The sequence below is a fragment of the Sus scrofa genome, chromosome 13, assembly GCF_000003025.6.
Source record: "Sus scrofa isolate TJ Tabasco breed Duroc chromosome 13, Sscrofa11.1, whole genome shotgun sequence".
Taxonomy (NCBI): Eukaryota; Metazoa; Chordata; class Mammalia; order Artiodactyla; family Suidae; genus Sus; species Sus scrofa.
In genome coordinates, this window is record NC_010455.5 from 151,544,551 (window position 1) to 151,571,981 (window position 27,431).

Genomic DNA, 27,431 nt, shown 5'->3' on the forward strand with positions numbered 1-27,431 from the left:
ATGGAACCCAAGTCCTCCTGGATACTAGTCAGGTTTATTACCACCTAACCACAACGGGAACTCCGGTAATTCATTTTAACTAGGAAATTAGATTGAGTGCAATGTCATGTTCTCCACGAGTTTGGCCAGGCACCAGGCTCTCGACAAGCTTTATAAGGAACTCAGACTTTGGAGAATTGCAAGTGAACATGCAGAGTCAGAAGGCCTTGAAAGAGTATCTGGTCAACCCTGTCTCTCATGCACAGAGGAGTGATTCACATACAGAGACAAGAGGAAGTTTGCTCATGGTCACATGGCTTACTGGGCCCACATATTAGGTTTGAGAATGTCTACCAAACTATATCCAAGAGGATGCAAATGTGGACCTCAACATAGCCTTCTTAATTATATCAGTAGATAGCAGAAGCAGAGGGTGGAGAGTCTCACATCACAGAGACAGTGATTTTGATTCTAGAATGCATTCTGCATAACCTAAGCATATGAGTTTAGCTGAAGTCCTGGAAATTCCCTTCAAACGAAATGAGGAAATGCATGATAATGATCTGACTCATGAATTGCCCAAAAGCCATCCCATAGCTCCACCCAGGCTCTTGCTCAACTCCTCTGCAAACCTGGCATCTTCTGAAAAGGCAGATTTCTTAGTGTCAGAGTGGTAGAAGACCTTTTTTCTGCCCATCTTTTTCTGGGAGACACAGAACTCCCACTCAGGAAAGTAAACAGGAAAGAGTGTCCTGTTTCCATCAAGATAGAATCTAACTAATTCAGAGGAAACTGCTGCGAGTGAATATCCAGGATGTCTCCAAAACAAATGTTGGCTTTGGGAGGACTCTGCCCCTGTCCCAGAGGTCTGATATCAACAGGCATTTTGGAAAAGCCCCGTAAGTGCTTGTTTGCTGCTGCTGATGGGAAATTCTATAGTACTTCCCCCTTGGTGGTTTCAGAGACTACTCATTAGGCTGAGTAGTTCTGTGAACATAATATTTTCAAGAGATGATCTAAATTGAGCACTGGTAGGACTGTTTGAAGATACTTGTAATGTAGTGCTTAAAATTAGATGATGTTACAATCCCAATGAAGATTATGCTGGCAGGAATGATTTAAATATTTTAAGTACTTAAATTGTTTAGGCTGTAAAAATTGTGTATTGAAATGGTGTGAATTTGGTCCATTTTGCCCTGCAGTCACCCTCTGGCTCATCTCCTAGGTCACCCTGACATCACAGTTTCACTCCAGCAAAGGAGATCCTAACCCCGGGGCTGTTGAAAGAAGAGGATCTACAGGGACGAGTTTCACATTTCTGTCTCTTGGGTTCTCCGGGGCCCACTTGACTGCTCAGACATGGACGACCAGATAGGTACAGCCCTAAAAAGCAAAAAAAAAAGTCTAGACGAATGGATGCAAAAAAAATGGAATACCTGCGGTGACTGACAGGTAGTTTTGATTGATTTTATTAATTTTTTATTAATTCATTTTTCTAAATGTCCTATAATAAACTTAAAGTACATTTATAACATGAGAAAAAAAATAAAGAGAGATATATTGAATTAGGTTCCAAAGTCTACTAGGCAGGCTCTTTAATTAGTACGAAAGAGACTTATATAAGTTACTGTCAGTGATGAGAGTTTTTTTTCTCCACAAAAAGAGGGACATTCCATCACGTTGTCTCATCAGTTGGACTGTTATTAATCTGAAGCCAGAGTTTTGAAGACTGGGAGGTTGTGCGTGCCTCTCTGAGAATGAGTCCAGTTAAAACGGTAAAATTCTCAGAGAGCTGCAGCCCAGGAAAATGATTGATGTTATGACTCAGAATTTATCACAGATCTATAATTTTTGAGCAGTAGGGGAATTCTTTTCAGGTTTTCAACCTGATCAGTTGCTCTCTGCTGGCCAATGAAGGAGGAAGTATCCGAATCTTTCATATGTGGCAAAATTTAGAGCAAGTAGAAGCTCGGAGACAGAAAGATTGAGAATTTTTTTGCAATTAATGTAGAAACTCCCAGAATTAAGGAAATAACCAATTTCAAATGAATTGCTATCTGAGTGAACATATAAGCTAACTGGCAGAAGATGGAGGATCAGGGTAAAAATCTCTAAGAAAAAACAGGTACAGAGATTGTAACATCAGAACCTCACTGTGTACTTTATGTTGAATGGTTCACACTGGGTCCCCCACAAGGGTTCATGTTCTATACAGGATGAAACTTCCAGGATGCCTAGTGGGCCTGTGGGCAAACCTCAAGCAGTCATTGACCTGGGGAACCACAGAGCCTCATGGCATGGAAAACTGCCTGGACATTTTGAGGATGACCTCTGAACTCTGGATGTTAAAATCCCTAAGCCTCAGAGGAAACCAAAGATTGCCTTCTTTTTTTTTTTTTTTTTTTAATATCTTCCTCTCATCTGGCACCTGGATGGAGCAAATTTCCCTCCTGGCAAAAGCAAGAGAGGTGTGGTCAGAGCTCCTCAGGCTGATGTCAGGCCAACCCCAGCTAGACCGGTTCTGTAAGTTACAGGGCATAATGAGGGCTGGATAACAAAGAGCAAATGATAATAACTCTAATAAGAAGGAAACACACAGACAAAAAAAAAAACAACAACCTAACAGCCCAAGACAGCATAGTTGTGAAATCTGAAAGTAGTCTTTGAAGGGATATTTCTCCCCTTTTATTTCAAAAGAAATGTTCCGGGTGGAAAGGAGAAGACATTGATGACAAGTTGGAAATATAGAAAGAGTTTGTAAGGAAGCGGGAGGTAGAGGAAAAGGGGGCTCCACGGGCTGTGCAAGGGCTTCTGCGGCAGTGAGGTGAGGGACAGCGACCTCTGGCCAGTCGTACTGTGGGCAGTAGCAGAGACTATGTCACTTCTTTCACTGTCACTTGTGTGACGTGCTGCCGGTCTGGCCTGGAATGAAAGGGGGACTTAGAGAGGGGTGAAGATTCTGGAGCTGTATCTGGGAGCAAACCAGAGACATGCTCTTTTATTTTAGAAAGACTGGATTTCTTCCCCGCCTGCAGTCATTCACAGGTGAGCCTGGTCGGGATGTTTCCTGTGAGCTAAACAAAGGTATTTTAGCTTAATGCTCATTACCTCGGAAGTGGGGGTTCTCAGAGCTGGGCCCTTATGTATAACCTATGTTTAGAGGCAACATTTGATATTCTCAAATGATATATTCTGTTGACATTCATAAATTATATAATGAAATAAGTCCTTTGTGTATTGTTAGGCATCTTAGCTCGGTGTATCTAATTGAAAATTTCTGTGAGCTTTCTGGTGCCTGCTTTCAAATAAGGGTGTTGAGAAGATAAAGTAGTACCACCTTTAGGAAAGCAATTTAACAATAGCTAACTCAATAATTTTAAAGGCGCAGAGTCCCTGTCCTGGCTTAGTGGTTAACGAACCCAATTAGCATCCAGGAGGATGTGGGTTTGATCCCTGGCTTCACTCAGTGGGTTAAGGATCCGGCATTGCCATGAGCTGTGGTGTAGGTCGAAGACGGGGCTTGGATCCCACATTGCTGTGGCTCTGATTTAGGCCCTCATCTACAGCTCTGATTGGCCCCCTAGCCTGGAAACCTCCATATGCCACAGGTGCAGCCCTAAAAAGACCAAAAAAAAAAAAAAAAAAGAATTTTAAAGGCCCTTTTACTCTTTATCTAGTTATTCCCTTTTTTTGAAACAGCCTAAACAAATAATAATTAATGCAAAGATCCATGAGTGAAGATGTTTATTATCATGTTACTTATAAAAGGTGAAAAATTCCTAACAGTTCAGATGCTCAAAAATTAGAGCTTGGTTAGGTAACTTATGAAAATCCATACTATGGATGTAATGGAACTATTAAAATGATAGTTATAAAGAGTATTTTATATCATTGGTATATGTCTATGACATAATTTTAAGAGGGGGAAAAACAAGCTAGTAAACTTTATATGCAATATAAACTCAGCTATATAAAATATGTATTATGCATAGAAAGAGAAAATAGATTAAAAACTAACTTTGAGTGATAAGATTATGTTCAAGTTTTAGTCCTTTCTTTTTTCCAATTTTATCTCCAAGTTTTCTACACAAGCAAGCAGTTAATTTTTAATATAAAAAAAGAGAAATGCCTATGCATGTATGAGCACATGTGCGTGAATATTCCTATATGCACCCATGTAGGCTCTCACACACTTGGTGTCTTGACAGGAAAGCAGCTTGCTCTTGCACAATGGCTGTCATTTGTGTTACAAGTTCAATATTCGTATTACTTTTTGTTTTCTAGCGTGAATAATAGTTGCAGAGCTATTTGCACACACACATACACAGCATGTACACACCATATACGAACACAAGTGCACCCACACACCACTAAAATCTTTGTGGACAGGATTTGAGACGAAATAGAATGGAATATATAAAACTCCCTCTCCAAATGTTTCCTCTCTTTCTCTCTTCCTTCCTCTTTTTTCCTCCCCTTTTTTTTTCCCTTTCTTCCAATCACTCTTCCACTCCCTAATGCCTGAAGAGTGAATGTGAAAGACACGCATAGGGGAGGGGACAGCAAGGCTAGCAGATTGCCTTGGCAGGATTAGAGGGTAGTCGTGTCAGTTAGCATGGAGCCAAAACACTGCTGAGGTTGGGTCCAGCCTGTGCTGGAGAAGGGCTTCAGAGGCAGAGAGCTTGGATTCAATGAGACGGCCATTTGGAGCCCCAGTAGGCGCCCCAGCAGGAAGCACCCACATTCCAGAGAAGACCAATGGGAAAGAAGGCCGAGAGCCAAGGTACAGGCCTGGCGGCCAGTCTCTTCTCATCTCCGGAGCGCCAGGAAACTCGGGCTTGGCACAGAGTTGTTCTCTTTCAGTGGGTAGAGGGGGCTATTTCCTCTCCCCTTTCCCAATATTCCAGCTTCATGTAAAACAGAGGTCACGGATTCAAAGGCCTCAGGATTCGGCTGTTATGCAAGTGAGACAGGCCAAGTGTGATGAAACACAGAGTGACAGGGACTGCGGCCTAGTGGGACGGCTGATCTGAATGTTCTATGTACTTTCAGGCCAGCGCTTTTGCTCAGTGGGTATGAAGCCAAGAGTTGCAGGTCTTCCAATTTTTCAAAGGAAGCTGAATATCCAAAGGCGCTTGGAATTCTAGGGTGTGTGTGTGTGTGTGTGTGTGTGTGTGTGTGTGTGTATGAAAGATCTCAATTTTTCAAACGTTGGCTCAATTAAAAAAAAAAACAGCAGTGAGTAGACCAAATAAAACATGTCTGCTGGCTGGGTTTACTATGTGGTCCATTGGTTGGGGAATTTCTGAAGTAAAACTAAGTAAAACTGCCTCCCTTCTTCCCTTATGGCTAGTAGGAAACATGGTATCTCTTTAAAGAGGCAAATATTTCATTCCTGCTGTGTGCACGGCATACCCTACACACTATAAGGGATATGTGAGAAATACTCAGTTATTCTAGGCCTTCTGGGAAGTTAAGATACTGCTGAAGCAATAAGCTATTCAGGAAAGTCAGGTAATAGTGCTACACAGAATTCTGGTATTAAGGCCTAAATGGATCAGATTAAATATACCAAAGTCACCTTAAAAAGAAAGAAGGGTTTTTAGATTTTTATCGAAACTTGTTTGTGGTAAAGCCAGTGGTGTGGAAGTATCCAGGGTATTGTTCACTTTTACATTCCTAGAACTTGGCACATGGTAAATCATGTTCAACAAATATTTCTTGAATAAAAGGATAAAATTAATGAGTCACAGAAGGGAAAAACTAAGTCTTGTGAGCTTAGAAAAATGGGTAAAAAGAGAAGCAGGTATTTTCACTGTTGATGACAATATACAATAGAGAGACACTGAATTTAGGGGCCGGAGTATCTGGTCAGTAGGGTCTCCATTCCTGCTAGGGAGCAAGGGGGTGTAACTAGTTCTCACTGTAACCCATATTAAATAGTCCACAAGGCTATTTTCCTTCTGCTGAAAGTTTTAGTCAGCCTCCTAATGACCAATTAAGCTTTCCTGACATTTGATGGAGGGGGCGAAGGACCCAGGATAGGGGGCCCTCGTGTTCTGCTTATGTGCTTGGCCTCGTCTTTTTTATAATGAGTATCCTGACTTACACAGGGTGCTGAGAGAGTCTGGTTAGCAGTACTCCAACTCTCTGGGTCAGATGCCACTCTTCAGGATCTTGTCTTGGTAACTTGCAAGTGACCTTCCTTGCTGGTGCCTCTAATTCATCGTCCCTTTTCTCCTGGAACTGACATCACAGAATAATGGCCTCAGTGAGCAAAGCAGACAGAACACACAGTTGTAGATCAAAGAAGGCAGCAGTTTTGAGTAGTCAAGAGAAGGCTCATGGAGCTCCCATCCTGGCGTGGTGGAAACAAATCCGACTAGGAACCATGAGATTTTGGGTTCAATCCCTGGCTTCACTCAGTGGGTTAAGGATCCGGCGTTGCCGTGAGCTGTGGTGTAGGTCATAGACAGGCTTGGATCTGGCGTGGCTGTGGTGTAGGCTGGCAGCTGTATCTCCAATTCGACTCCTAGCCTGGGAACCTCCATATGCCATGGGCGCGGCCCTAAAAAGCAAAAAAAAAAAAAAAAAAAAAAAAGCAAAGGCTCAGCACCGAAGAGGGGCCAGGGATGGATCTTTAAAAAGAAATCCATTTTGTATCCTGCGTTGCTATGGTTGTGATGTAGGCCGGCAGCTGCAGCTCCTATTCAAACCCCATCCTGGGAACCTCCATGTGCCAGGGGTTCGGCCCTAAAAAGCAAAAAAAAAAAAAAAAAAAAGAAATCCATTTTGGAAAGGCAGAGAGGATGAGGGTTATATCACATGGAGGATGCTGATCAAACTTACCTGCTCTATCACAGAGTTTGCTTTGGAGGAGTATGAGAAAGAAGGTGCATTAGGTCAGCCCAGAAGCCAGGCTAAAGAGTTTGAACTTTATCCAGCAGACTTACAGGGCAGAAACTAAAGTTCTGAGGCAATAAATGATGGCATGAAATTATGTTTTGCTTGGATCTTTTGGAATGAGTAGGAAGGTCTCCATTGCATTCTCATTAGTGTTCAGAATTAATGAATCAATTTGAAAGGGCTTTGTGGGAGTCAAACAGAGCTCGCCCCAAGAAGGTGAGCTGATTGCAAATGCCTGATGCTTGGCCTCCAGGAGACAGGTAGACAATCCGAGAGCACAGTGGGCCTCCGATTCCTAGAATGAACTCAACCATGGAGAAATAACACAGTGAACCCAGACCCCCCTCATTATTAACAGCCCATCTCTGCTTGTCCTCATGCAGGAAAAGCTCAAGATTCTGTTGCCATCACAGACAACATCACCAACACAGCCATTTACACGCCCTTGGAAATACCAAGGGCTTTGACACTACTGAGAATTTAAAGTCCCAGCCATGTGACTCCCGAAAAATTAAAAGAAAACTTCAGAACCCAGACTTTAAATGAGAACTCATCTAGGATTCTAGGATGTGAAATGGATGAAAGCGACAAGGTTCTGATGAAAAAATGTGGGGAATCCTTTCTGATGGGCCTTTGCCCCCTGCACTTTGCAGAGCTAGCTCACCTCCACCTCTGGGGAACCTGAGTCACCTCTGCTCAAGCTCAGTGTTCTCTAGAATTCAGTGTAAAAGCAAATGGACTCGACTACAGACCTGCAGAAAATTTGGTTTAGCTGTGTGGCCCACAGTGGTAATAGAAACTGCAATCATACATTTAAGTAACATTTATTTTGCACTTGTTATGGACCAAAGATTGTTCTAAGCACTTTTCATGTGTTAATTCATTGGATTCCCATCCCCAACAACCCCTTGAGGTTAGAAACGGTCATTACCCCATTTTACAGATGGGGAAACTGAGGTCTAAGGAAATTCAGCATCTTGCCCAAACTAGTATAATAAGTGGTAAATCCAAGATGTGATTCCAGGAAATCTGATTACAGAACCAGCCCTCTAAATACTTCAGTCTCATTGGTTCTGCCTCATTACCTTGGGAAAGTTGTTAGCTGTGGAGGGTTTGGGTACAAATGTTTAGTTTTAGGGGTTTTTTTTCCTCCCTTCCCTAAAAAAGAGAAGAACTGTCAGAGGACTGAATCAAGGTCCACAGGGGCCTGGAGTCAGGCTGGATTTATTCCACCCCTTTTTGCAATACTAGAAAATAAGTGACCCCGCCCTCCAACAGTGACAGAGAAATCTGACATCCCTGCTCTGTATTTCACAGGAGGAGGGACTGTAGCATCGAAGCCATAGCTATAAATATCAGAGTTAATGAGGGAGGACTCATGGAGACCTAAATTAATCCATTTTATGGGTTTGTCATACATCAGGTTAATATGATTCTGACAAATAATTATATTGAAAACTGGACAGGGACTGAGAATGTTGTTATTCCTTTGGAATGTTACAGCAGAGCCTTCTGGCCAATTAAAGGGTGATGACGCCAGCACTGAAGTGCAGAGCAAAACTATAACAATTTGTGGCATTTAGACAAAGGCGCTCATAGCTCTGCACCCACTCTGGCAACGGGAGTGTCATTTTCTGATTCCTTAATGAGCAGAGCAGCTCCTTTGTCTAGATTACTGTCCTGTTAGATCTGGTGTGGATACAGAGGTGGGGTAGAGGCAGAATAGAATACTAATACTGCTTCTCCTTTTTTTTTTTTTTTTTTTTTTAAACATCGACGATAAGGATTTTCACATGGAAGGATGTATACACTGGGAAAACCCTGAAAACAGGATTTCCATTTGAATATGTCAACAGTGATGGCAGCTTCTGGTTAGACTAGAAGGATGGCTTATTCTCTCTTGGGTTAATTACAGTGGCCTCTGAGGGGAAAGGCCTTCTAGCAGAAGAAGGGGGATAAAAAACACTACGTGGCTGTGATATTTACCATTGTTTAATTGGGTCACCCTGAAGTCCTGCCTCTGTGTTCCAGGCTGGAGGGCTGAGATTCCAGATAGATGGACCTCAGGGAAGACATTCAAGTTCCTGGGCCTTTCCCCAGGCACAGAGGCATCTCTCCAGGGCTATGGGCTGTTCAGTGCACTATCCCAAGGTGGCAAAGAGAGGCAGAAGTTCAGCCCTTGCTCTGTTCACCCAGCCTCACACCGGGAGGAAGGGGCTGTCTAATTTGAACAAAGCGCTGCATGGGTCAGCAGTGGCCCTCAGCTCACCCAGTGTGGACAAGGACCCACCTCCTGGGCTATAATAGCAACATAAAGGGGCAACGTTGTCTTTTCAGTGCTCCCCAACAACTTCCACTTGCCCTCTTGTATCCTCCTGCTTTACCATGCTCAGCCTCCTCTCATGTGGCATAAAAAGAGTGAAGGAAAAAATGAGCATGTAGTTATAGAAAACAGATTGGTGGTTGCCAGAGGCAGGGTGTTGTGGGGTGGGCGAGGTTGGGGAATGTACGAAGGGGTCAAAGTATAAAATTCCAGTTAGAAGCTAAGTCTTGGGATATAATAATGTGCAGCATGGTTACTCGTGTTAAGTATTGAAAAGTTGCTGAGAGTAAATCTTCAAAGTTCTCATCACAAGAAAATAGAAGTAGTAACTGTGTGTGTGATGGATATTAACTAAACTTATTGTGATGAACATTTTGCAATATACAGTCCACACTCCTTACCCACGGATTCAACCACCTGCAGATCAAAAAAAATTTTTTTAATTATTTTTAAATTCCAGGAAGTTCCAAAAAGCAAAACCTGAATTTGCCCCAAAACTACATTGCATGTATATTGTACAATGCAACCGCATTGCATTTACAGAGCATTTGCATTGTATTGCAACTAGTTACAGAGTATTTGCATTGTTTTGCAACTAGTTACAGAGCATTTACATTGTATTAGGTTCTATAAGTAATCTAGAGATGATTTAAAGCATAAGGGAGGATATGAGTAGGTTATAAGCAAATACTACACCATTTTTTTTTTCTTTTTCTTTTTACAGCCACACCTGTGGCATATGGAAGTTCCCAGACTAGGGGGGCTGAATCGGAGCCACGGCTGCCAGCCTTCGCCACAACCTCAGCACTGCCAGATCTTCGACTCACTGAGTGAAGCCGGGGATTGAGCTTGCAATCTCATGGATACTTGTTGGGTTCATTATCACTGAGCCACAGCAGGCACTCCACCACACCGTTTTATACAAGAGACTTGAGAATCCATGGGTTTTGTATCCAAGAGGGGTCCTGGACTCACAGGTACTGAGGGACGACAATATACATATATGAAATCATGATGAAGCACACATAAAACCAACATGTTACATGTCAATTATATATCAATAAAAAATTTATGAATGAATGAATTTGTTAATTAGTTCACATGTGTGCGCTTTTTTAGGGCTGCACATGTAGCATATGAAGGTTCCCAGGCTAGGGGTCAAATTGGAGTGACAGCTACTGGTCTACACCACAGCCACAGCAATGCAGGATCCAAGCCATGTCTGTGATCTACACCACAGCTCACAGCAATGCCCGATCCTTAACTTGCTGAGCAAGGCCAGGGATTGAACCTGTGTCCTCATGGATGCCAGTCAGATTCATTATCCACTGAGCCAGGAACTCCAATTTGTTAATTAGTTTTTAAAAAGAGAGAATGAGAATTGAGACATATAGTTATGGCTGCACTAAGAACAAAATCCCATTTGGCTCTGACTGTGTTGGCCCTATTTCTTTTCACCACTAAAAAAATTTGCTCACTAATGTGGCTTCCCTTCTCATCTCTTTTCTCCCGAAATACACTTTCAGCCAGGAATTGCCAGTGAAATGCTTCTTCAGATTCCCACACTAAAACCCTCTTCCCAAACCTAAGTTAACCTGAACTTTGTATAAACAGAAATTTAGGGAAACTGCTTTAGCAAGAAAGCAACCCCGAAACTATCTCTCACCAATCAATCAAAACTAAAAAGTGGGAGTTTCCTGGTGACTCAGTGGGTTAAGGACCTGGAATTGTCACTGCTGTGGCTTGAGTTGCTGCTATGGTCTAGGTTGGACCCCGGGCTGGGGAACTTCTGCATGCCAAGGACGCAGCCAAAAGACAAAACAAAACACCAAAAAAAATAAAACTAAACTAAAAGTGGAGACTTCAATGTGGTGGTTTTTTTTCATAACATCCTCTAAAGCCATTCTGTGTTAAATTGTTTCACGAAATTCTCATTAAGATAACTATGGTGGCTTCCATGAAAATGAATGCCAGAATATTGTCACGAGGAAAAGTCTCAGTTTTTGAGGACAGTTGCTCCTTCTTGCCAACCAAAAAATTACTAGACATGTAGAATCCTCTCCAGGCCACTGAGCTCTGGCCCAGGGACCCTCTGTCAGGAGACTTCCAGGCCCGGTGTGGCTCACCCTCCCTTTTGCCACCACCCAGACTAAGCAGGCAGCCTTTGGCTTGAGTGGCGCATCCCCCCAAACAGAGAAACTAACTCTGTGAGCTGCTCAGACCTTGAACCCAACATTTGGAGAATGTGCCTTCCTTTCTTGCTTTCCCAATCTCAAGTCTCAAGTAAGAATATTGCCATATATTTTTCTGAAGACACACGACATAAGATCAAATCATTTTTTTCCAGCTAAGCCTCCCGCTGGGTTCCCCAGCCAACTTTCTGCAGCTCATAAAATAAACACAATTCCCATTCATCCTCCCAGCTCCAAATCCATCATTATTTGGCTGTGGACAAATGGGCAGGTGGTGCGGCACAACGGGGCTTGGATGAGCTCTTTTTTCCTTCCTGAGCGGAGATGGAGGATTAGCACAAAATCTTTTCTATTAGTGAATGACAGGGCAGACAACTGGGAGGTTCCTGTGAATTTCACCCCAGAGGACAGTGTGGAGGTGGTCATTAGAACAGTTTTACTGTCTCCACAAATGCAGTTGTGGAATCTGCCATACTGGCCACCATCTCAATGCCTGGTCCAGACCCACTTTGTCAGATGAAGATGAGCAACTAGATGGGGAAGTGGGCAAAGGAGGAATAATGTGAGTCCTTGAACGAAAACATGAAGCCCTGCTGCGAAGATTTCCCTACTTTTAGCTTGGTTTCCTTTAAATTTTTTTTTGGTCTTTTTTTAGGCATATGGAAGTTCCCAGGCTAGGGGTCTAATCGGAGCTATTGCCGCTGGCCTACACCACAGTCACAGCAATGCCAGATCCGAGCCGCATCTGCGACCTACACCACAGCTCACGGCAATGCCGGATCCTTAACCCACTGGGCGAGGCCAGGGATTGAACCCGCAACCTCATGGTTCCTAGTTGGGTTCCTTTCTGCTGTGCCACGACCGGAACTCTGGTTTCCTTTTAAATATTGAAAATCTGGGGAACTTCCATGAAGTAGCTTCAGGAAAGGGAAGACAGGTAAATAAATGTACATTTGTCTGTAAAGTTTATAGAGCTTAAGCTTCCTCACTTGCTCATCCCTCGGTGAGCACTGAGAGTGGCTAGGAGCGGTCGAATGCTTCAGGTGGGGACGGGGAGCCAGGTTGTAATTAGAAAGTACTTCTGGATGAGCACACACTGAAAGCTGCCAGGTCTTTGTGTCACTAAGAGGCGGCTATCAAGGGGTAGAGCCTGAGGAATAGTCCCTTCCTTGGACATCGGCAGGCTCTGAGGCGTGGTCTGGACGCTGGAAGAGGAACCAAGTGTTGTTTCTGAAGGCTACTGGAGGTAGATGTCAAGTGTTCAGGGTCCCAGGGAGTGTGAGCTGTGCAGGGTGAGTGTGGCCATCAGGAAACGGGGCCTCTCTTCAGGAAGATCCTGGACTTTCTCTCGCTGAGAGTAATGTTTGTCCTGAGGCCTTATTACCCGTGACAGTGCACTGTGCTTAATCCGATGATTGCCTATGGGGAGACCTTGAATAGTGAGGAGAAAATTCATACCTGTAGGTATGCACTAATTGCCCTGGACTTGGAGTGCCAAAATCTGTTCTGAACTGTCCTAAATATCTGATTCCCACTATTTTCTGGGGGATAGATGGGATGGATCCCAGGCCAGGATAAGCCTTCTAAATGGGGAGGGGGGATTTCCTTAGAGCAATTCATATATAAAACTGTTCAGTGAGAATTTATGAAGTGTCTGAGATGTCTATCTCACCTGCAAGCCAACAAGTGAACCTGCCACACTTGTATTTTTGTGTACTATACTCTATTTTTATTTAAATATATAAAATATATATACACAAATATATATAAATTTAATAGATACATATATACACACATACATATGTAAGTATGGGTCTAAATAAGTATAGACCCATGCTTATGTGTGTGTATATATACATACACGTATTCACATATTATGTGTGTGTATATATTCATGCATGTATATTTATATACACATACATATACATATATATACAGATATTCACAGGGGAAAAAAAGAGACTTCTGGGTCAGAGGCAAAGACTCTTTCTTGCTTTCACCAAAAGCAGCATGATGTTTAGACAGTGTTCCCCGTAGGGCTATGCCCTGAGGTCTAAATGAGGGCTACACACGCATTGGTGCATTACATTGGGGTGAGTTACTAGAAAGGATTCTCACATTAGGAAGCTCTGACTTTGCACAGGACTGCTGGTGGCCTGCATATCCTCTCCTCTGGAAAGAGGAAAATCTTACTTTTAATCTGGAATTTAAGCGATTTTGGGGACAGGAAGAAGAGGTCTTTATTTTTCCCACCTTTAAACATCTCTAGGTGGGGAGATGTTGCTAAGCTTAATATCCTGTATTATCTCCTTATAAAATTCCCTCTTTTTATTATTTAAAGTTTTTTATTGTGGTGTAATTGACATATAACATTATGTTAGTTTCAGGTGTACAACACAATAGTTCAATATTTGTATATATTGCAAAATGTTCACCAATATGTCTAGTTAATAGTTCTCACTATGCATAGTTACAAAAAAATTTTTTTCATGTCATGAGGACTTTTAAGATCTACTCTCTCAAGCAACTTTCAAATATATGATATAGTATTATTATTACTATTACGATCTTGGCCGCGCCTGTGGCATGCAGAAGTTCTTGGGCCAAGGATCAAACCTGAATCACAGCAGTGACAACACCAAGTCCTTAACCACTAGGCCACCAGGGAACTCCTGCAATACGGTATTATTAACTATAGTCACCATGCTGTGCATTATATGCCCAGGACTTATTTATTTTGTAACTGGAAGCTTGTACATTTTGACTCCCATACCAATTTCTGCCACCTTCTACCTCCCGCCTTGGGCAATCAATCTATTCCTCGTATCTAGGAGCTTGGTGTATGTTTGTTTTGTTTTGTTTTGCTGTTGTTTGAAAGTCTACATAAAAGTGAGATCATATAGTATTTGTCTTTTTCTGACTTACTTCACTTAGCATAATGTCTTCAAGGTCCAGCCGCATTGTTGCAAATGACAAGATTTCACTCTTATTTATGGCCAAACAGTATACCATTCTATATGTATGCCACATTTCATTATCCATCCAGCTGATGGACACTTAAGTTGCTTCCATATCCTGGCTATTGAAAATAAGGCTGCTGTGAACATTGAGGAACATGTGTCTTTCAAAATTAGTGTTTTTATTTTCTTCAGATTAGTATCCAGAAGGGGGATTGCTGGATCAAATATTCTTAATTCGGCTGTAAATGTCTTTGCTTAGAAGACTTGATAGTTCGGAAATGTGAAGTATTCATGGAGAATCGTCTCTCAACAAATACATGAAGGTAAAATAAAAACCCTACTTCCTCGGTAAAAATCCCTTTAGTTAAGCACAGCCCTTCAAGAACATTTTATATAATTATACTACCCCATATACATGATGGCATTTTGGAGAATAGAAGTAAGGGCAGTAAAGGAAAGTGTGGCTAACTGCCACGTTTATCTCTCTATTACTGACCGCACATGGAAAGTAACAGTCTATTAAGGGACATTGGAGTCCAGGTGTTCTAGAGAATGGCAGAGTTCCCATTGTGGCTCAGTGGGTTAAGAACCTGACTAGTATCCATGAGGATAGGTTTGATCCCTGGCCTTGCTCAGTGGGTTAAGGATCCAGCATTGCCATGAGCTGTGGTATAGGTCACAGACATGGCTCCAATCTGGCATTGCTGTGGCTGTGACATAGGCTGGCACCTGCAGCTCCGATCAACCCCTAGCCTGGGAACTTCCATATGCCCCAGGTACAGACCTAAAAAGCAAAAAGAGAGAGAGAGAGAATGGGGGTCATAGGAATGGCATTAACATATAATGTGAGAGAGCATCCGCCAGTGCACTCCAGTTCTGTGGAAGACGTGAGATAAACTCCTTCCTTCTCAAAGCACACTAAAGAATGGGACTTATGAAGCTGGGGAGATTTACTTGGGGAGTACAAGGGTAGCCTTATTTACTCTGAGGTGTAGCTGGCTTGCTAAATGTTTCTCCTTGGCCTAGGGAGGGCCCGAACCACCCACAATCAGAGAAGCCCTGCCCTGAAAATCTTTTTTTCTTTTTTTTTTTTTTTCTCAATCTTTTTGTCTTTTTAGGGCTGCACCTGTGGCATATGGAGGTTCCCAGGCTAGGAGTCCAATCTGAGCTGTAGCCACCAGCCTACACCACAGCTCACAGCAACACCGGATCCTTAACCCACTGAGCGAGGCTAGGGATTGAACCCAAGACCTCATGGATGCTAGTTGGGTTTGCTAACCACTGAGCCATGACGGGAACCCCGCAGCCCTGAAGATCTTTGCTCTTTACCCACCTTCTTCAAACCAAAATATTTTGACTTATCTATAGATGGCTCTTTTGCTAACAACTATCTCCCTGGGCTTCACTAACAGGAAGACAGGGGACTTGTTTCTCCTGAAGATGTGTAGGAACTCTGTCCCAAGAACAAATTCCTTCTTGGTAGAGCAGTCAAGTGATTCATCAGTACTCACCTGCCTGAGTGTGGGCTGACCTTCTCCTGCCTGACCTCAGAAAGACCCTCAGGTTGCCGTTTTAGTTTTCCAGTTTCTGCCCAACAGCACACTCACCTCTTCTTCCCTCTAGTCAAGCAAGAGATCAATGATTTAAATGTGTATTGCAGAAGTTTCTGGTGTGGCACAGTGGTAATGAACCCAAGTAGTATCCATAGAATACAGGTTTGATCCCTGGCTTCATGCAGTGGTTATGGATCCAGTGTTGTCATGAGATGTGGTATAGGTTGCAGACAGGGCTTGAATCCCAGATTGCTGTGCCTGTGGCGTAAGCTGGCAGCTGCAGCTCTGATTTGACCCCTAGCCTGGCAACCTCCATATGCCATGGATGCAGCCCTAAAAATAAATAAATAAATACGTATTGCAGGGGGTGAGTGCATTTTGGGTTTTGGACCCAATTTTCAATGTGTGTGTCTGTGTGTGTTGGGGGAGGTGTTTCCCCCACTCCACCAAGCAATACTCAGTGCCCTGCAAGTCAACTCAATCCTGACAGAATCCACCTGCAGAGAGCATCAGATCCCACATGACTGCCTTCTACTTCAGACACCAATCGCAAGCCCAGATTGTTACCTCTGCTTCTGACTGGCTATAAATCAAAAGTTCTCACAACCCCCTTGGGTTTAATTAATTTGCTGGAGCAGCTCACAGAACTCAGGAAACCCATTCACTCACTAGATTACCAGCTTATTACAAAGGATATTAAAGGATATGCATCAACAACCAGATGAAGAGATACCAAAGGGCGAGGCCCCGAAAAAAAGAGCTTCTGTCCTCATGGAGTTGGAGCCTTGTAAGGTGGCAGGTGGAAGCATTCTGGTTCCCCAGCCTGGAAGCTCTCTAAACTGTCTCATTTTGGGTTTTTATGGAGGCTTCATTACATAGGCATGACTGATTGAATCATTGACCTCTGGTGATTGAACTCAATCCTCAGCCCCTCTCCCCTCCTTGGACATCTGGGAGGGAATTAAAAGTTCCTCTACTCATGGTTGGTTCCCCTGGCAACAAGCCTCCATCCTTGGGTGCTTTCCTAAGTCACCTCATTAATATAAACCCAGTGGTAGTAGAAAGGAGATTATCATGAATAATAAGAAACCTATTTCATCTTTGTGGCAGTGAGCAATTTCTGGAACTGAGGACAAGAGACCAAATATTATGAAAAAAGATGTTCCCACTACTTATACTGCTCAGGAAATCCCAAGAGTTTGGGGATCTGTGAGTCAGGAATTGTGGGTGAAGACCAAATATATATGAGAAATATAGTTTTGTCATCTGAGTGATCACAATATCACAGAGGGTGAAATTAATCTCAGATATGAAGACGGGGCTGCTTTTCATGTGAAACACATGAAATGCTTTTTTGATGGTTGAAAAAGAGTTGAATATTGGCAATTTTTTATGATTTACCTAGTGGTCCTTCTGCCTCAAGAGGCAATGTGGGGGACACATCAATCGCCTAAGTCAACTAGACTCATTCAATCCTCATGATTTCAACCACAGCACCAACAGATGACTCAAGCATATTATCAACAAATTCAACTTCTCTCCTGACGCACTGGACATCCCCATTTGGATGTGATAAATGCACCTCATGTCTTATGTCCAAATTGAAATCACTCTTCCTTCCTTTTCTCTGACTTATTCATCTTATATTCCTTATGGCGCATGGCTCCAATGTCTACACAAAAGTCACCAAATCTACCCTGGAGACATCTTGGCTGCTCTCTCTTAATCTTCACCTCCAGCTGGTACACATTTATATTAATAATATCTCCTTAGTGGTGGTCAATCTCTTTCCTACCTCCCCACCGGCCTCTTCCAAGCCCTCATCCTTTCTTACTTGTATTCTAGCAAAAATCTCCTAATTGTTTTCCCATCCTACTTATCCTTCTAGGACTCACCTCAGATGTTCTAATTCTGGGAGTCCTTATTCTGGAGCCCCCCTGCCCCCAGGCTCCGAAGCTCCTGTAACTCCCCTCTCTATTTTATTTATAGTGTCTCTTCATTTGTAAGTACCTCCCATTCCCCTGTGAACCCTGAAAAGCAGGACAGGGTGGCCAATTTCTATATTCCTAACACAGAACTGATTTATGTAGTTTCTCAAAGAATTTTTAAAACTATTATCTTATACTTTTTAAATCTGAAAATTAATACATCTGCTTGGTAAAAATTCACATAGTATAAGAAGGGAGACCACATAGCATAATGGATGGGGTTACCTGAGTTTGAATCCAGGCTCCACTGCTTACCTTCTCCATCTCTGTCTCCACATCTGTAAAGTGGAGGTAATAATAGAGACACTGTTGTGTAATGATGGAGTGCAAGTGCTAAAGAGGCTGACCTCAAGTTCCAGCTCTGCCACCTGCTAGATGCCTGACCTTGGGCAAGTTACTTGTCATCCCTGTGCCTCTATGCCTAGTTTATACAAAGGTAAACTAAAGATGTAATCTTTCCTACAGGTCTTTGGATAATTAAATTAGATGATACATAGCTAGTATTTAGAACACTTCCTAGCACAGAGCAGTCAAAACATGTTAATTAATACTATTATTGATAACAGTAAGAACATTATAAAAGGGTATATAATGAAGATACTAGTTTTTCTTAATAATGACCATATTTATTAATATTTTATGTATTATTCCAGAAATACATATCTAGTAATATATTTATGGGTTTTCAAAAACAAACAGGGGTAAATTTTGCATTTACTTTTCCCCATTTACAGTGTACTTACAGACCATTGCCTAATAGCACAGATAGTTCTAACTCTTTATTTTAATGGCTTCATTGTATGGCGTTCCATGTTTTATTTACTAGTGTCATAAATTTCTTTACCAGCTCCCTCTACCATCGATAATTATTTCCAATTGTTTGCTATTGCAGTGGAGGCTTGTTGTTGAGTAACTGCATCCCAAATAGTTCTCACCCTTAATAGAAGGCAGTCTCAATTCCTTTCCTAAATATCAGGGCCTTCGGTTTCCAGACTTCCTCAGTGATCTCCTACGTTACCCCATGCAAATGTTCTGGGGCCAGCTTGTCCCTAACTTGACTCTTTCTCAAGCCCTCCTACCAACACTCCCCCAGCCCCCACAGGCCTTATAGTCTTTGGGATCCAAACAGCCTAAATTTTCATCAGTTCATACTTACCAGTAACAGATTACTACTATTAAAAATGACCAAAGAAGATAATTTAGGTGGGAAAAACAAACATTATTTAACATTTCATGAGATGAACAGTCTCCTTTTGGAGAAGGTCAAAATGAGGTATAAGGCAGGAAGATTTTGTAGGTTAAAGAAGGAACGAGGGAGTAAATACAGAGCCTGGAGTTGGCTTCAGGTTGGGGGAACCATCTTTCTGGTCAAGCGAAGCATTTCTGGGAACAAAAATTTGCTGATATGGCCCCCTGGGCAGAAGCAGCTCCATGTCAGGTCAAGAGGTTGATTTCAACACCACGCAGGAAGGACAGTATGGAAATATATGTTCACAGATGGCTGCAGCAGGGAAGAAGGGGGAAGGAAACAGATTCTTTCACCTTTCTGCAAGCGGAGATGATTTATAACTGCTAGAATCTGATAAGAAAATTTTAGGAGTTCCCATTGTGGTTCAGCGGAAACAAATCTGACTAGCATCCAAGAAGATGCAGGTTCGATCCCTGGTTTCGCTCAGTGGGTTAAGGATCCAGCATTGTGGTGAGCTGTGGTGTAAGTTGCAGATGCAGCTTGGACCCTTCATTGCTCTGGCTGTGGCTTAGACTGATGGCTACAGCTCCAATTAGACCCCTAGCCTGGGAACCTCCATATGTTGTGGGTGCGGCCCTAAAAAAGACGAAAATAAATAAATAAATAAATAAATAAATAGAAATTTTAGAAGTACACAAAATCAAGTTGTATGAATTATTAAACATAAGTCATGATTCTGTTTCGTGACACCCTTACAAAATGACTAATTTTTCATCAATATAGAAAATATAAATTGCTACAATAACCAAGTAGTTGTTCCCCCTTTCTCCCTCCCCTGCAAATATTATACTCACCCCGCACCCATGGAAGTAATGCAGGATTGGAAGTGGAGGAGGTTGGTGGGGGGGACAGGAAGAAGGATCCAGATGGAAGAGGTGGGAAAACGTCAGAGAGAAATTTCCCCGTGTCCCAGTTTCACCCAGAGCTGCTTCTGCCTGAAGCCTTACAACAAAAATGGTTCAGAAAGGAAGCCAAAGAGGAAGAAAAAAAAAAAAAAAAAACAGAGAGAGGAAAAAAAAAAGAGAGAGAGAGGGGGAAAAAAAATGCCACCTCTTTGTGAAGCTTTCCAGGGGTGGACATATCTGAAAAGCCAATTGTGTTACTTCCCAATTGTCCAGGTCCAAAGCCACCCACATCCAATCAGCACAAAGACAGAGACGATAAACCTACCTCACAAAAGTTTCTAGAATCTGGGCTCCTTTGCAGAGACAAAAATCGCTTGAAATAGACAGTTCCTCTCTGAAGGATTTGCTCATCGCAGGCACATATTTTACTAACTGGCAGTGGGGGGTGGGGGGTGGGGCAAAGGCAGGAGTCAGGACTGTGTCCTGGGGATCTGTCTTCTAGGGCTCTCAGAAGACACCGAGGGCTGCAGTGATCTATGGAGCAACAGCCCGAATTTGCCCTGGAGGAGCAGTTCATCTTGCTATGTATTTCATATGAAATCAACCAGTTTTCAATCACATAGAGGTTTTCCTATTTTCATTTGCCCTGGTGGTCTGCTTCTGCACAAACAGTTAGATTGGCTGAACAGAAAGACGAGCCTGTACATTACAGTGTCTGGAAATGCCAGATGTACTTCTTTTAAATCCTGGACTGCTTTTCACTGAAAAGGCCAAGCCTCCATCCAGAATACTCTGCCTGGCAAATATGCCAAGGGTTGCACCTGGGCTCCCTGCAAGTTGGGCTGCTAGCAGTCAGGACCTTGTGTTGTGCTGTGCAGTGAGCCGGGGTGGGGCAGGGGAAAGAGCCTGGGGTTTAGAGAGTTTCTAGCAACATTCTTTACTAGTGTTGCAACAGTGCTCAATGCATGTTAGCAGTTATTATGGACAATTATTAGTGGCCAAATGTCACCAGCACTAAGGCACTTTGTCCTCTAGTCCCTGGCCACTCATAGTGCATCCATGGATTAGCCTTATCTTCCTCACCTGGGAGCTTACTGTAAATTCAGTCTCTCAGACCCCAAACCCAGAACCAATGAATCAGAATCTGCATTTTCTCAGGATCCCAGGAGGTTCCCACATGCAGAGCCCCTGAAGTCTAGTAATCAATACCTCCTGCCTCCCTGAAAGGGTCAATCCAGCCACTTTGCTTTATCCAGAAGGACATCCTCCTTGTAGTGACCAGTCTTCTACCACCCAAATCGAGACAGGTGGTCAAATCAAATACAAATTGACCTAATCGAAACAATGGGACAGAGTATTTGACGCTGAGGTTAACTATCGCCATGTTTAACTCCCATTTCATAGCCATTTTGCTTTCCTCTTTCTGAAAATGGTGGAGAATTATTTCAAAACAACCCACTTTCCCAGTTGACTCAAGGATGAGGCTTTCTGGTGGCTTTTTCAAAACTCCCCCTCCAAAATATTTCTTTTAAGGAGAAAAGTGTTCCTGCCAGACACACAATGGGAATATGCTCCCTTCTCACCTTTTTCTGGAGGTCAGTCACTATGCTGACAGAGCTGGTCCAAGTGGCAACTTGGCCTTGGCCTTCAGTGAATGTTAACAGGTCCTGCCTATTAAATGCCTCTTTCTTAAATCTGCACACAGGGGACACCAGGCTATTTGCAAGGGCTGATTTTGAACATGACCCACAATGCATTCTTGCAACAACTCTTCATCAGGTCCCACCAAATTAGAAGCAGAGGCAACTATTGTTCCTGAAGCCCGAGTTCCCAGATAGAGATCTCTGCCCACCATCTGTGATGCCACGGAGACCCTGTTTAGAAAGAGCAGCGCTGCCTTGACTGTGAGCTATATTCTGAAAATGTGTGGAAAGAAAACTCTCACTCATGTTTGAGAATTTTCTTTTTCCAATTTTCTATCCTTGAAAAAAAATGTGTACGTCCACTGCATGAAAGATGTGGTCTTCATCAGAACCTTGGGTCAAGAGCTGTGCAGTCGTGGACTTCATGGGAATTCCTCTGAGACCACAGGAATAAGGGGAGGGGCTGGCTGTGGTTCCGGGAGTAGAAAGACACATCAGCCAGGGAGTTGGTATTTGCAGGTAATAGAAACCCAACTCAAACCAGCTCAGGTTGGCTTAACCACTGGGAGGAATGCTGGGTAGCTCACAGGCGAAAGGGAGAGTTGAAAACCAGGGTGTTGGGAAATCTAACAAGAGACCCAAAGCTTCTAGGAATCTCTCTACTGTTTTCGCATGTGTATGTGTGCGTGCACACTGGTGCACTCATGCTGGCTTCCTCTATGCCACAGAGAGGATGGCTGCAAGGAACTCTTTGCCTTGTTTTTCCTGTACTGTGACCCTAAGGGGTCAGCAAATTATTGGCCTGGTGGCCTGTTTTTGCACACCCCCAACTCCACACATGGCAAGCTAAGAATGGTTTTAAATTTTTTAAAAGTCGCAAGACAGCAAACAAAGAAGGCTATGAGACAGGACCCTGTGTAGGCTGCAAAGCCTAAAATATTTACTATCTGGCCCTTCACAGAAAAAATGATCTGACTCCTGAAAAAGAAGAGACAGTTTCTCATCCCTTCCACCAATACCACCAGAAATGGCCCCAAGAGACATTTGCATTCCTGATGCCCTCACTGTGGCAGAAGAGGTCAGGGTACTCTGATTGACCAGGCTGGAGTCATATGACTGCTGGGTACCTGGAGGCAAGACAGAAGTTCTTCCAGGAAAAAGCAGGTGGCAGTTCCCAAAGGAAATGGGGAGAGCTGGGTAAGTCAATCCAACAGAAAACCTGTAGGAAACAGATGACACTCTTTAGAGAGGGCTATTTCCAAAAGTATGGGCCGCGACGAGGGATGGGGCGAACGCTGGGATGAGCACCAGGGGAAACTTAGGCCTGAAGGGGCAGGATGGAAATCGCTGGTTAAATCTAGTTAAATCTGTAGGAGCTGGAACCTCGAGATCCATCACGAGGCTGGAGAGAGGAGAGAACACAGCAAAGACCAAACTGCTGCCTGGCAGGAAGAAGTTCACACTGTCCCGTGCAGCCTCCAGCCTCCCGCCCATGCCTCTCATTGGCCATCCAACCAGAGACCAGGGGCACATCCTAGAGGCCAGCCCCCTGGGCACAGAGCAGCTGGAGAAGTGCCTGGAGCAGTCAGGAGAGCAAAGGGAGATGGTGCAGGCAAGACACAGAGAGAGTTAGTCTGTTTTCTGGCTCAATGCAGGCAGGGCTGGCCTCTCAGGTTTATGGACTATACAGCCAGGGGGCCTGAGCTGAGATCCAATGCTTGGTCGGTCCCATGCTCTGCTGTCACCATCTCGAAATTCTTAATCATTTTTGAACAAAGGGCCTTATGCTTCTTTCTTTCTTTTTTTTTTTTTTTCCTAAGCCCACTCCTGCGGCATATGGAGGTTCCCAGGCTAGGGGTCTAATTGGAGCTGTAGCTGCCGGCCTACACCACAGCAACTTGGGATCCAAGCCGCGTCTACAACCTACACCACAGCTCACGGCAATGCCGGATCCTTAACCCACTGAGCAAGGCCAGGGATCAAACCTGCAACATCATGGTTCCTAGTCGGATTCATTAACCACTGAGCCACGACGGGAACTCCAAGAGCCCCATGTTTCTGTTGTGGACTTGGCCCCACAAACTGCATAGCCAGGCCTCACTCTTATGACTGCGTGATGGCAATAAGTCCTTCTATCTCTTTTGCCATTCGGTTTCCTGATCTGTAAAGTGGACATATTTTTCTCTCAGGGTTGAAGAGCAAGTGAGGTTTGTATATGAAGTGTCCTCACGAGAGAGTGAGCCACCAGTGGGGACAGGTCCTCTCCCCCCCCATAAAGATTCTTCCTCCACTTTCCTCAGACACAGACCCTTAGAGCTCTGGGCAGCCAGCTCAGAGAAAGAGAGTGGGCCCTATATGGCAACTCATCTAGAAAGAATCCTGTCTTATCCCAGAGCTGATCAAGAAGGTAGAAGTGACAGAGGAAGGAAGGACTGACTGGTTGTCTGACTACTAGTCCTTCAGAGGCCGTTAGAAATGAACTTAACAAGGAGTTCCCATTGTGGATCAGTGGCAAGGAACCTGACTAGTATCCATGAGGATGTGGGTTTGATCCTCGGCCTTGCTCAGTCAGTTAAGGATCCAACGTTGCTCTGAGCTGTGATGTAGTTTGCAGATGTGGCTCAGATCTGGGGTTGCTGTGGCTGTGATGTGGGCTGGCAGCTACAGCTCTGACTTGAACCCTAGCCTGGGAACCTTCATATGCCATGAGTGCAGCCCTAAAAAAAATAAAATTCATTTTCTTCAAATTAGGACTGAGCTCTCAACAGGCAACGTTTTTTGAGTCTCATTAAGGTGAAATAATTCTGTTCTTACTGACTAGCCTGCATATATACCTAAAGGCTTTTTCCAATTCTCCACCAAATATTTTTTTTTAATGCAAAACTGTCTTATACCCCACAGCAAGCTTTAATCTGGTGAGGACAGTCTGTCTCTCCTGGCAACACTGAGGATAGTAGATGAATGGGGGTCAGCTGGGTGGTTTGAAGAGAAGCCTTGGTAATCTGTTCAACAAAGCTGGGAATTTTCTGAAGAATGTTTAGCAAAGATACTACAGTTTGAAGTGAATAGGAAGGGTTTTGTTCGCAAGCTCTGCCTCGCTGTTGGATTCGAAGAGTGTTCAGTCCCAGAAAAGAACATCAATGTCTTACTTGAAAATTAAACACACACACACACAAAAGGCTTCTTTTCTGCCCACATTGAGCTTTGCTCAACTGTAGGAAAGTTTGTCATGCCTGAAAATATGTATCTTTGCCTTTGATCCAAAGCAAATGCTCTGAAAGAAATAAGATACCATACCTTTTGTCTTTGGGAAAATGAATTGTCAAGGATTTTCCTTCAGAAAGATCAATAGAAGACCCAAATGATTCTGCAGAGTGAGATCTCGGATTTTGGACTGCGGATTGGGGCTTGGGATCCTGTGTCCCCTTGGTTCTCACTGTATCTCTAGCTGATGGCCCTGACCTCAGGGAGGTGCTTAAGCTCTTGGTGCCTCTATCCCTCTGTTGGAAAATCAGGGATAATAGCTGCTGCCTACTTAACCTCAAAGGCATATGTGAGGATTAGCCAATTAAAGTTTGCCAAATGCTTGGGAACCAATGGAGCGAAAAATCTGTGTGAACATAAAGTATTATTATCACTGCCCCACATCTTCCTTTTCTGTCTCTCTTTTCCAGCGCTGCTGTCCTAGGAGACTCAGTGAACTTTTACTCGTGATTTTTCTTCCGATTGCTATCGTGGAAAGAGGCTCTTTCCTGATACTGAATGCTTTGTTTGAAACTGGTCCTTTCTTTACCATCTAGGGGAATTTTCCAAACCAAAGCATTCATCCTAGACCGATGGCCAGTGGATCACATTTAGCAAGGTTTCTTACAGGTTTATCTTCAGAATCCTGTAGAGAGCCAAAAACAACCATTTTAAGGTAAAATAGTATATAATTTGGGAAAATATGCCCATTTGTGATGCAGAGCTAGTGAAGTATAAAAATAAAGCCAATTTAGAGCCCTTGTTACAATCCTTAAAGTAATTCCCCTTTTAAGCAAAACAATAATATTTTATATTTACAAACATTGCCCTTCTGGTTCTTACAATCACCTGGAAAATGAGTATAACACAATTTGGTCATATTGTACTCATTTTACAGTTGAAAAAAAATTGAAATGCAGAGAGGTTAAGAGGTTTTTCTCCAAATAATTTAGCTAATGAGTGACAAAGCCAGGACTAGATTCTAAATTTCTGTATTTTCTGGTTCCAAGTGTGGTAGATTTTCTCTTGCTTCTGTCTTTTGACTGTGACCCAAATGATGTTAAATATCCAAACCTTTGCTTGGGTACTCTGATATGTTCCCTCTCCACATCCCACCCCACCCCCTCGCCATCAAACATCTCAGCTCTGACCCTCTCTACCTGGAGACAGCATCAGATCCCACAAAGCTGTCCTACAAGGCTTCCCCTCCCCCCACCTCAGAGGCCAATCAAAAGTCCAGGTTGTCATCTGTGCTATCGCTTGGAGGTTTCAATGACCCCCCTCCTCGGGTTCAACTAATTTGCTAGAGCAGCTCACAGAACTCAGAGAAATATTTCACTTACAAAATTGCTGATATATTATAAAAGGATGTACCTCTGGAATAGCCCAATGGGAGATAGGCATAGGGCAAAGTATCAGGAAGGAGGAAGGAGCTTCCAGCTTCTCCAAGGGTGTCAGTCTCCCCAAGTCTCCAAGTTTTCACCAACCTGGAAGCTCTCCAAATCCCATCCTTCTGGGAAGCATGGTTGATTAAATCATTGACCACTGGTGATCAAACTCAATCTCCAGCCCCCTCCCTTCCTAGGCTGGAGGATGGGACTAAAAGTTCCAACCCTCTAATCACTAGGTTGTTTCCCTTGGCAACCAACCCTCATCCTTTGGTTACCTAGGGGCTTTCCAAAAGTCACCTCACTAATGTCACAAAAGACAGTTTTATTGCTTTTATTACTTAGGAAATTCCAAGGGTTCTAGGAGCTCTGTGCCATGTATGGCGGATGAAAACCAAATATGTATTTCTTGTTATAAATTATAATCTCACAGGTAGTCTTTCCTTTACTTCACAGACTGTTTGAACATGTGCAATACACCTAATCTGGTGTGAGAACTGAAATAGAATGTTGTTTCCAAGACCACTTTCTATGTACTAAGAGATCATCTAAGGCCAAATACACAGAATTACCTAAGGAAAGCTGGGAAGTCAGGACCCAGAATTCTTATTGGAACAGCATATGTCTCTCAGTATTTCACCCTAGTTCCACCAGTGTCATTGCTCTGCTATGTCTACAGTTGGGTAAGCAGTCAATCTGTCAGGGATATTTGGTAGGTCCTAATGCAGAGATGGAAAACCAGTATCATGATTAAAAAACAAAATTCAATAAACTAAATTTTCCAGAATTTTATTGACTTTATTCAATGATTCATAAATGGGGCAGCATCCATTCTAGCAGATAGAAAGAAGCTCCGAGGAGCTGTGCAAAATGAAAGACTTTCACAGGCTGAAGAGGGAAATACAAGGAAGTCACACTAGGCAAAAAAGCAGGTTGGTTATTGCAAAGTTACTTACCTTTAGGGGATGGCAGTGTTGGCCTGGTGATTCCTGATGGGCTGATTTAAGATTTCATTTCTGGGAGAGCTGCTATAATTAAATTATCTTGCTTTGGTGGCATGGAACTTAACACAAATGACTCCATTTTGGTCCTGTTGTCTTGGGGTTTTTTTGGGGAGGTTGTTTGTTTTGGGTTTTTGTTGTTGTTGCTGTTGTTTTTGTCT

At 43.2% G+C, this 27,431-nt stretch overlaps 2 long non-coding RNA genes across 4 annotated transcripts; one reads left to right on the forward strand and one right to left on the reverse strand.

The window, feature by feature from the left end:
- Positions 1-27,431, forward strand: LOC106505815. 3 transcript variants are annotated; one of them, XR_001300587.2, is made up of 4 exons: positions 1-878; positions 1,205-1,431; positions 22,600-22,835; positions 25,313-27,431. It is a non-coding gene; the product is annotated as an uncharacterized LOC106505815 (long non-coding RNA). The 3 variants fall into 3 exon arrangements; XR_001300585.2 differs by lacking the exon at positions 25,313-27,431 and adding an exon at positions 23,012-23,455; XR_002337927.1 differs by lacking the exon at positions 25,313-27,431 and having other exon boundaries at positions 22,600-23,455.
- LOC106505816 lies at positions 1,426-22,600 on the reverse strand. The gene is made up of 3 exons (XR_001300590.2): positions 19,945-22,600; positions 6,089-6,225; positions 1,426-2,901 (listed from the first exon to the last, which is right to left on the reverse strand). It is a non-coding gene; the product is annotated as an uncharacterized LOC106505816 (long non-coding RNA).